General features: G+C 34.7%; 1 long non-coding RNA gene across 1 annotated transcript; it reads right to left on the reverse strand.

Moving 5' to 3' along the window:
• Positions 1–10,403: 10,403 nt before the first annotated feature.
• On the reverse strand, positions 10,404–10,933 carry LOC145803283 (uncharacterized). The gene is made up of 3 exons (XR_014345397.1): positions 10,867–10,933; positions 10,634–10,715; positions 10,404–10,545 (listed from the first exon to the last, which is right to left on the reverse strand). It is a non-coding gene; the product is annotated as an uncharacterized LOC145803283 (long non-coding RNA).
• Between the last annotated feature and the right edge of the window lie 475 nt (positions 10,934–11,408).

Genomic DNA, 11,408 nt, shown 5'->3' on the forward strand with positions numbered 1-11,408 from the left:
CCCAACCGAGATGATGTACTCCGGTTGGAAGAGTTGGTGTTTTGTCCAACTTCGGATTCCCAACCGAGATGATGTACTCTGGTTGGAAGAGCTGGTGTCTTGTCCGACTTCGCATTCCCAACCGAGATGATGTACTCCGGTTGGAAGAGTTGGTGTCTTGTCCAACTTCGCATTCCCAACCGAGATGATGTACTCCGGTTGAAAGAGTTGGTGTTGTGTCCAACTTAGGATTTCCAACCGAGATGATGTACTCCGGTCGGAAGAGTTGGTGTTTTGGCCAACTTTGGATTCCCAACCGAGATGATCTAAATCCAGTTGGAAGTGTTGATTTGTTCAACTTTGTTACAACCGAGATGGTTATTTCGGTTCATGAATTTGTTTTGTTCTGCTTAAGTGCTTCATTTGAGGTGTGAATTTAGGTCGACGAGGTGTTTTGTTCAAATAATGATTTACGCCGAGATGTTTTGATGAAGATAACTTGGATGAATACCATGCAAACACTTGGCAAAATTTGAACTTTTCATTGATAAGAAAATCACTACAGAAGGTGGGGACAGAACCCGGTTACATCAAAAGTGTTGAAAGCAAAAATACAAAAAAGAAAACTAAACTAAGGGGGATAGATCGGTGAATTCGTCCTCGCCGGCATCCAGGTTAATGGTTGGACTGGTATCTTGGGCACCAGGCTCCTCATTGCCGGGCTGCTTTTGCACCTCGGCCTTTTCTTCCTTAGAATCTGTCTCCCCGTCTCCTTTTTCGAGTCCTTCCTCGGCCTCAACCTGCAAAGCGCTGAAGACGTCGTTTGCATAAGGCACGAGGTAGACCGGTAGCGAAGCTGGAGGAGGGTTGGAAAATACATCGGTGTCAGAGCCTTAGCCGAGGTGTTCGCAAGCAGATTTCCAGCCAGCCTTGAAGTATATGTCTTGTGTCGCAAAGACTTGCTTCTTGTAGCTCTGCTCGGCCTCGTTGAAACCCGCGTTATTGGCAGCCCGACAAGCTTTCTTTTTCGACTTCTTCAGGGTGTCCACCTCGGTCTGGAGCTCATTTTGTTCTTTCTCGGCCGCATTCAGCTGACCGAGCAGTCTGTTATTATCAGCGTTGGCCATCTCAAGGGAAGCCTTAGCCCGGCCGAGCTCGGCCTGAAGGCTCTCAACCTGGCTGGCTGTGTCATTTGCCTTTTGCCTAAGCCGGTGGATGTGCTCCAAAACCAGGTGTTGTTTTTGAATGGCCTGAAAAAAGCAAACATTGATTAGAAACGGAACCGGGCAAACACTTGGGAAAATTTTCAGAGCTGCATTGACTTACCCTGGCCACGGACTTCACTGATGACTTGACCAACCGAGTGTCAGGGACGTGGTCGCTGCCGACTACGTCGCTCGGTAGTAGGAATGCTTTGGACAGATCAAAGGCGAGCAGATGCTCTTTGTCAGCCTTGATCGAAGCCGTTGCCGGGATGTCTTGACCCCGGTGCTTCAACTGGGGGCGCCAGGCCGGTACTGGGGCGGGAGCGTCAGTTGGATGCTCGGTAGTTAGCTCGGCGACTAACTCGGCGGACGGGTCTGCCCGAGCTCTTTTTCCGGCGCGCCATGCAGAGGGTTCTCGGCTGGATTGCCCGGTGGCTGGAGGGTTAAAAGTGGAGTTGAGTTAAAGATAAAAAGAAAGAAGTTCTTTCTTTCTTTCTTTTTTCTTTCCAAAGAACGTAACATAATGGAACTTTTCAATGAAGGAAATAAAAAGTATAATTATTTGCACTCATTTTCGTAAAATTTCTATCCAATTAATTGGATGATGACACGTGGCAGTGAAGACAAAATGAAGTCTTTCAACGATCAACGGGCTATGTGGTGTGAAGGAATTGATCATGCGCATCAATTGGCTGAGAAGGTCATGAGCTAGTTATCAATTGGTTAATTGGCTTGGTGAACTAATTTATAGGGGACTATATTTGCAAATTGGAAAACTTTCCTCTATCAATCATGCTCATTAATTGAAGAGAAATTGTTTGATGATGTGGCTGGAGGGTTAAAAGTGGAGTTGAGTTAAAGATAAAAAATTAAAAGAAGTAAAGAAGGTTTGCAAGCAGTTATGGGCCTTAGTAAAATATTTTCCTCTGTCGAAGGTAATGCTAGAGATTATGGGGGACATGTGGCAGGTTTGTGTGAAGTGCTGGAGAAAGATAAAGGAGCAGTTGCAACAGTTACGAAAGCATTGGCCAGCAAATTTCAAGGAAGGTTGGATCATAGTGTAGAGTTTCAAGAGAGAATATAAAAGCTGAAAGTTTGCAGAGAGAAATGCATCAATAACTCAACAACACTTTAACTTTTAAACTTAGGAGTAACTCTGTAATTTAGGAATAGTTTTTCTTTGTAAAATGTACTTCATAACTTGATGAATTATAGTAGTTTCATTCTGAAATTATTTTTTGTTTATTTTTTAATTATCAGTTATTCCAAAGAAGTACTTATCCTTTTGAGGCATTCGAACTAATTCCATAGTTGCTTGATTGTCCTTGTCTAAATTGTTTTGTTTAAAGTATTACTTGGTTGCTGTCGATCAAGGCCTAGCATAATTTTTACTAACAAATATTACACTTACAACATAGGTTAAGTGGTAGTAGATATGTACTTTGCATAACCACTTCACCAATTTACAACTTGACCATAAGATTGCAATGTTATTGAATAGAGAAGTGATATTTTACTGTGAATAGAGAGAAGTAAAGATGGTGAAAGTGAATTGAAACTATACAATAAATTAATTTTTTTTAGATAAACGTTTTAAAAAAGGAAGAAATTGAAAAAAAAAATAATAATCACTTTACAGGTCATAAACACATTCGGTGGAAAAAATAAGGAAATATCATTTTACCCCCAAACTATTATTCAAAAATCCATTCAACTCATATACTTTCAATTATATTAATTTTACACCTAATTTTGGATAAATTTTACTACTTACGTCAGCCGCCGTCTATAATTGGATGACACTTGCTGATGTAGCCTCAAATTTCATTTAAAATATCATTTTACCTCCCAAACTATCCCTCAAAAATCAATTAGACCCCTAATATAGAAAAAAATAAAAATAAATATTTAATACTAATTTTTCATCTAAAAAAAGTGAGAAAAATAAATTTTAAATAAATAGCATTTCAGTATTAGTTCTGTTAAGTATTCTTTAGAGAGTAATTGCTAACTTTTGCGTTAAATTGTCATTCAATCGATATTACGATAGAGTAAGTACTAATCTTGATTTTGTAATCAGATCTCGACATATTCATTTTCATCGTTTAATATAATTTTTCAAATGTCAAAAAACGATGTTACTTGTGGTCTAAATTTTTACCCACTCCGGCCAAGTTTGGCAAGTTAAAAAAAATCTAAAAAACCAAAAAGTTAATCAAAAAGTTAAAAAGTTATCACCATTCACCAAAAGTTAAAAATTACGGCTGCACAGCTCTCCATCCTAATTTTTCCATACACACTAATTTATACAATTTTTTAATACACATTTTTTTTAAAAAAAGTCAAAAAGTTAACCCAAATATTCATATTTTTTCCTTAATTTTTTAGTCTAAAAAGATAAAAAGTAAACTTATTTAGGATACCTCAAACAATCCCTTAAAATTACTATTAATTGATTAATTCTATTAAAATTAATTTAGAGAATAAGATAATTGCAATTGCATGGTACGTACACATAGAATAGCTAAGGGATTTTCTGCACAATTAGATTCTCCCAGATTGATACGAGATAGTTTGAGGCTTAAAGAGATAATTCCAAATGAGGATTTTTATATTTTTTAATTAATTTTTTTTGTAAATTATATTATATAATTTTTTTTTCATTTTTGAGATAAAAAATTATTAATTAAATATTCAACTTTATTTATTTTAACATTTGGAGGTCTAATTGATTTTTGAGGTATAGTTTGGGATAAAATGAAGTTCCAATTGAAGTTTAGTACCACGTCAGTAAATTTTGTTTGATTTTAGACTGCAACTGACGAGGGATGAAATTCATCCAAAATTAAATAGTTAGATGTAAAATTGATATAATTGAAAATATAAGGGTGGAATTGATTTTCGAGTTATAATTTGAAAGGAAAAATAATATTTTCTCAAAAAAAATTATATAGATGTGGCATTGCTATAGCATAAAATTATTAAGTTTTCTATTTTATTAGTTTTAATTTTATTTACTATTTTATTAATTCCTTGTTCTACAAAAATTAAGTTTATTATAAATAATATTTGTAAGTTTTAGAATAATTTGCTTTTTTTACTTTTTTTTTAGAAAGAATAAGTTGTTTTTTTGTAATATATATATACTAGCGTATACCCGTGCCTAAAGGCACGGTGTAAATAATTTTAAGATTAAAATGTAGTTATAATTTATACGTATTATGTTGAAATTTATAAAGTTTGTGTCATTTTTTGATAAAGATACTGAAAAAATATATTGAAATATTTTTCTTCTTAAAGAACTTATAACAATTTTGCTTGTATTACACGCTCTACAAAACTCAAATAAAATAACAACTCTCCCTAATCTTAATGCAAATTAAGAAACAAACATATAAGATTTAAAGTTATATTGCATATCAAAATATAAAAGGCAGTAAAAAAAAGTGTAAACAATGAATAAAAAACAGAAATAAAGTTATACTGTCTTACACCAAAAGGGTAGGTTAAAACTTTACAAAAAGTGGGTTAAGCTTTACAAAAGATGTATGCTTTACAAAAGATGTGTCACTAACATGTCATACACGAAAAATTATATTGTCATACACCAAAAATATGTATGCTTTACAAAAGATGTGTCAATAACATGTCTTCAAATATGTGTTTGCCCAAACTTCCTCCACATTACTTTCCAAAAAGTCTTTGTATCAACTTTTATGTATCCCCAATGAGGAATATGCACAATAATATGGTAATTTGTGGAAACAAAAAAAATATAAATTAGTACATTTGTTGGAAATATACATGTAAAAATACTTTCAGATTGAAATTACCTTATTACATCCCCATCGAAGCAAGGTAGTCGTATTTCTCCTTTTAAGCTCCATGGATTTTTCGGTCCAATCCTACAAAAGTCCAAATTTCAAATTATTATTAAATTGAATTTTTTTAAAAAGTTATATAATCAACATAAATAAATCTACGTGGTTACCTTCTAAAAAAACTTCATTTAATCTGCATAGAATACTACAGCAATACTTCAGGATAACAATATTTGTAGTAGAATCCAAATTATCTTTAGGGAGGAGAATACTTATACTATCAAAGGATGTACATCTAGACAATGCCACATATAATTGCCCATGGCTAAACACTGGTATATGCAAATCAACCCCAACAAATTTCACAGATTGTCCTTGAGATTTATTAATGGTCAAGGCATATGCCAATCAGACTGGAAATTGACGTCTTGTCATTTGGAAAGGCATTTCTGAAGAAGATGGTGTCAAAGATATCCTTGGTATGAATGCCAAATTGCCAAACTTTTCTCCAGTTAAAATTTGAGCTTCAATTATGCGAGTGCCGCACCTAGTAACCATCAATCTTGTACCATTACATAGTCCATCTTTCGGTGCAATGTTTCTCAACAATATTATAGGACAACCCACTTTCAACTCTAACTTAAAAGTTGGCAACCCAGGAGGATCCAATGAATTTAAATATTTATTAGGATATCTATTTGTAATGGTAGGATCAATTTCATTATCTTCAGACATTTTATCTGCTGCAAGATAAGTATATAATCTCCCTGGAAAGATATTCAACGCAGTAGTATTAATGTCACTGACATCATCGTTACGCGCAGACAGAATTGTGCGTTCAGTTAAAAATGTTGGGGTTGACGTCTCTATCATATTCAATTGTGGATAAACTGTAGAGAGTAATTCATTCAAATCTTGACATTTGTGTATTGTTGATGGAAGGTTAACGATTTCTTGAGGATTGGTCCCAATCTAAAAAAAAGTGAAATCAATAAAAAAGTAAGTGTAAACACAATTTATTAATTTAAAATAATCTATATAATACAGGTTCAAGTAGTGTTACCTCTATCAAGAAATTTGCAAAATTAGCATTTTCATGGCCTTCATGATTCAAGCGCATATTCAAATCCAAAGTCAAGATATATATATGCTTCCATAGAACAGAGTGTCTTAATGATGCATTCACAATTTGCTCACGAACTCCTTTGGGTATAACTGGTAAGATTTGTCGAAAGTCTCCTCCAAGAACAACAGTAATACCCCCAAATGGCTTTTCACTATCACAAATATCCCTCAATGTACGATCAACCGCCTCAACACAATGTCTATGTTGCATAGGAACTTCATCCCAAATTATGAGTTTTGTTTCTCTAAATAACTCAGCTTGTAATGATTGTTTACTAAACCCACAAAGTGAATTTTCCAATACATCTAACGGAATGGAAAATGTTGAATGTGCAGTGCGACCTCCTACCAGTAACAGTGATGCAATTCCAGACGAAGCCACAGTAACAACGATATACCCAAGGCTACGACATTTTAATGCAATCGTATTGTATAGAAATGTTTTCCCTGTTCCTGCACCCCCATTCAGAAAGAAAATAATTCCTTTATTTTGAAAAACTGAAGAAGTGATTGTATTATAAGCATTCCGCTATCCATTATTGAGACAATCAATAGCAATTTGTGGATCTTCATGTTGTGCCTTACTCTGCAGTTGTTGATGTTCAGCTATCAATCGATTACCAACTACTGCACTCCAATTTGCAGTAGGTTGTGGCATGGGTGGGAAGTCAATTAAACTTTTGCCTGATTCATGAAGCATTTGATTCAAAAGATGGAGACCATAATCTTCAATTTGAGCCTCAATTGGTTTAGAAATGACAAACAATGTACAAATCTTATGTGCAAGATCATCACATATATGCGTTGAAAATTGATTCCATAATGCACATGGATTTAGTGGAGAACACTGGGTGAGAATAATACTAAATAATCTCCTCAATTGATATCCAGTTTTTATGACTGCAGCCTCTTTCAAGCATTGTATCCATTCTTCATCATCTTCTAAAAGCCCCCTTGCAACACATGCTAATTTAAATGTATCATGCACAACATTATCGACCGTGCGTAAAGACTGAAACGACTTTGGTCCTTTGACAACGGTTAGTAACAAACGTAGATAAAATCTTTCGCCACAATTAGGGCTAGCAAAGTACATTCTACCAATTGCATATCCCCTTTCTCTTGATTTCCATCTCTTTTCTGACTTGAGCCAAACAAAATGTTGTGGAAATTCTTGATAAGTGAATGGACATTTATCTTCACTGGCAGCACAATATGCAAAGAAGCCAGTAAGAGTTGACATTTGTTGACCAGCTCTAGATTGAATCGTTTGTAATGACTCTTCTGGGTTAAAAACAACACGATGCATTCCAGGTAAATGAAGTGCCAATCGTACAACTGTTGGCATCTCTGCATGCAAAGGATGACCAAATATTCGCCAAGCAGCTTCTGGAGGTCCAATATACCTTGCATTGAGATATTGTTGAATCTCATTTATCATTCCTAACACCATCGTTGTACGATCATAACCCTTATAAATGTACTTATGTATATACTTGACACATCTCATTCCGGCACAAACTTCCACATTTATATGACAGTTGAAAAGTTTTGAAAGATATGCATTGTATGGTACGACATCCCTGTTATCAACTTCTTGCCCTCTCACAGTATGTACTTGACCATTATTGCGACGACGATAGATAGGGTATCCATCTTGATCCATAGTTGTTGTTTCTGTGAAAGCTCGAGGGTATCTCTTAATGCATCTACCATTTTCCATACATGGTGCTTGCGGATTTCGAGCACCACATGGTCCATGTACCATACAACATTTGATAGTTTCAAAAAGCATAGGATCATCTTTTGGGTCAGGAAATTCTGCACAGACCAATTTGTCTACTTGAGCACATGTCCGAATTTTGTCTAGACTCTTGAGAAATAAAAGTGCATGCATATGAGGGAGGCCTCGTTTTTTAAATTCAATTGTAAAAACATGTGCAACTTTATTTCCAAACACTTTATTTGTTTCTATCTCCTTCATCAAACATTTTCTCTTCAACTCAAAAACACGGGCAGTTAAATCAGGACGATCAATAGGTTTTTGATATGGTAATAATGCTGAAGTAATTTCTGGCCAATTGGGATTTGCAGTCATGGTAAGAAAAATATCTGGGTGTTGGTTGTATCGTGTGATAGCCATTGAATCTTGAAAGATTTCAAACATATGTCTAGGACTACCAGTAAATGAAGATGGCAAAATAAACCTTTGACCAATTTGTCCAGGTCGCACATAATCTGGATCCATATCTGACAACTCTTGGTAAAGCTCAGGCCGAAGTTTCCCTTGATTAAGCTTGTAGTATGTCAATCGATTTTGCTCAGTTGCAACCCAAGCATCTACCAAAAACTCTTGAAATAGTTTCCCACCTCTCAAAATTGTTTATACTTTGCGGGTCGTTCAAACAAACGATAACTATAAAAATTCATTTGAGTAAGTCGATCAGTTGAAGGTCGATCATACTGAACATTCCACAATTTCAACTCAGGTTCCCATCCAAGCTCACTATATGGAAATAATAGAACATAATGTAATGGCAAGTATGCTGGGTGACATTCATTAATTTGCATCAACTCATTATTTCCTCGGAAATGTAAAATAATATCTCTCATTCCATTTACCTCTGTTCCATCACCTGGTATTACAATTGCAATCTCATCTGTAGTTGGTAGGTTATACCGACGTCGATCAGTTGTTGAACTGTAATGAAGATGAGCAGGTAGATTGTGTCCTGCCGAGTCTAATTGATGTAAAATGGCATGAGCCTGGCGATATTTATCTACAAATGCATTGACTTGCAACAAACTATCCTGAATAGTTTTGAGAACATCCCTTCTCAAGTTAGGATTTCTACGATTACGAATTTCTAAAGCTGAATAAGGGTCATAGATATACAGCTGAGCATAACTCGCATCCTGCCCTGGTTGTGGTTGTAGTGATCCTGTTCGATGTCGCAATTCCCCATGAATTGTGAATGATGTAGGGCCCCTTCTACTGAGTACTCTAGGATCCAATGTAGCACCAAGACTCGTAAAAGCAATGGCTGCATTGTACACTCGAGTATAACTTCGAAAGGATTTTGATTGATCATTATTCCCATCATACAATGCCTGAAGTGGTGGAGGGGGTGTAATAAGTAAAGGTAGCCTAATCTTTCCTTCCAAACAGCAAGTTCCGAATAAGGGACACTTTATAGATGATTTTGTCAATTTTTCATCCATCCAATGTAAGGCTGAACAATAAGGACATAATACATCCATCTTGCCAAGATAATGGCGGCAAGAATCTTTGTGTGCCCGGGCGTCAATTGATATACTCGTAGGCAAATCTTCTAATTCATCATCAGTACATAGATCTTGTTGAAAAAGTCGATTTATAGGAGTAGACCTACGAATATTTGTGTATAAATAAGATTTTTTAAAACAAAACGGTATGCGTAAAAGTATGTATTTCAAGATTAGACATAGTAGTTTACCGATTCCTTTGTGAATTTGAAGATGTGCTTGGCATAGAAAACGAACATGTAGAATGATGGGTAACCATTGTTCGTTTTTGTGCCGACTGAGAATCTTCAGTTATTGTTTCCCACTCCAAGTGAGTGCGATCGCGACAAATTGGTGTTAAAGAATGTTGTCTTAGTTGAACACATTCTTCTAATCCCTCTTGCTCTCGTTGCAAGCATTGAAATTCAATTTTTTCACGCTCTCGCCGTGCCCGTTGGGCCAATGCAGCTTTTGATATTACATTATCATTTTGTGCCTAAAAACAAAATATTTTATCATTGAAGCAAAAGATGTGAATATTTTGTGCTTAAAATGAAACTATCTTCTTATTTCTTCCCTTTCTCTTAATTTTGTTTTCTATTTTATTTGTTTTATACCTTTAATAATGTTATCTTTATTTATTTTTTTCTTATTTCTTCCCTTTATATCTTCTTATTTCTTCTCTTTCCCTTTCCCTTTCCCTTTCCCTTTCCCTTTCTTTGTTTTCTATTTTATACATTAAATAAGAATTAAAAACCTATCTTATTTAGTTTCTCCTTTCTTTATATATTTTTTCTTTATTTCTTCGTTTCTTTTTTCCTATTTTCTTTATATAAGTAGCAACTTATGGATGGTACGTTATAAATGCACATGTATCCATGCAAACTAAGAATAAATAAATTTGAAAAACACATACAAATAATAGCAAGTTACAGGAAAACATATTACAATCATTCTACAAAAACAACATAATACAATAAATTCATGTTATACACTCATATATTTTAACTATTCAAAATTTTGATTAGTTTTGCATCATATTTTTAAAAAAGAATATATACCACATGACATGCATTTGTCATTCTCTTGCCGGAAGGAGCCATCTTTTCTTTTCCTTTAGACATTGGGTTGACATTTTCTTTATCTTTTGCCTAACAAATATAAATAAAATATTGAAAAGATTAAAAAAATCTTATATAAATAAAATACATATAATGTTTGACTTGATTTTGTACTTACCGCACGAACACGGATAACATTAAGGTCGTGCTCATCACGGATGACCACACCAACATTTCTACATGGAGTTGTAGGAGGAGGCCTACAGAAATAGGTTGTGAACAAATTAAAATGGTTGTCTTGTCTTGGGTTGTGAACAAATTAAAATGGTTGTCTTGCAATACTATAAAGTGGTAATAGTAAGAGTAAAAAATTCAAGATTGTCTTGGGTAAAAAATTCTTTTTATTTTTACCAATTTGGTGTTAAAGAAGGTTGTCTTGGGTTAATACATTCCTTCGATCTTTCTATTTCTCATTCTCGTCACAGGCGTTGTCCTAATTGGTATGCAGAACATGGTTTTTGATTTTTTTCACGTTCTCGCCGTGCACGTTGGGCCAATGCAGCTTTTGATAACACATTATCATTGTGTGCCTAAAATAAGAATATTATATAAGAAGGTGCATAAAATGTGAAGATTAACTAACTTGCTTCCCTTTCATCATGTATTTTTTCTTCCTTTTAACTAACTTTTCCTCTTCACTCGGTTAAATTGTTAGTCATATAAGAACCAATGCATGTATTTATGAAATTTAAAAAGGAAGGGAAAAATAATTTGAAAACACATTAAGCACACAAAACTGCAAACTCACTATGCACGCACTTATTGGTTTTAAGACATTACCCATCTCTTTATAAAATGTACGTTGAAAAGGTAAATATTAGATCATTAGGTACATAAAATGTGAATATTAGCGTGTAATGTCTTGTACTTTCCTTTTCTCTCTTCTTGTTATT

The sequence above is a fragment of the Camellia sinensis genome, chromosome 11 (assembly GCF_055761805.1).
Source record: "Camellia sinensis isolate YWXY chromosome 11, ASM5576180v1, whole genome shotgun sequence".
In the NCBI taxonomy this organism is placed as follows: Eukaryota; Viridiplantae; Streptophyta; class Magnoliopsida; order Ericales; family Theaceae; genus Camellia; species Camellia sinensis.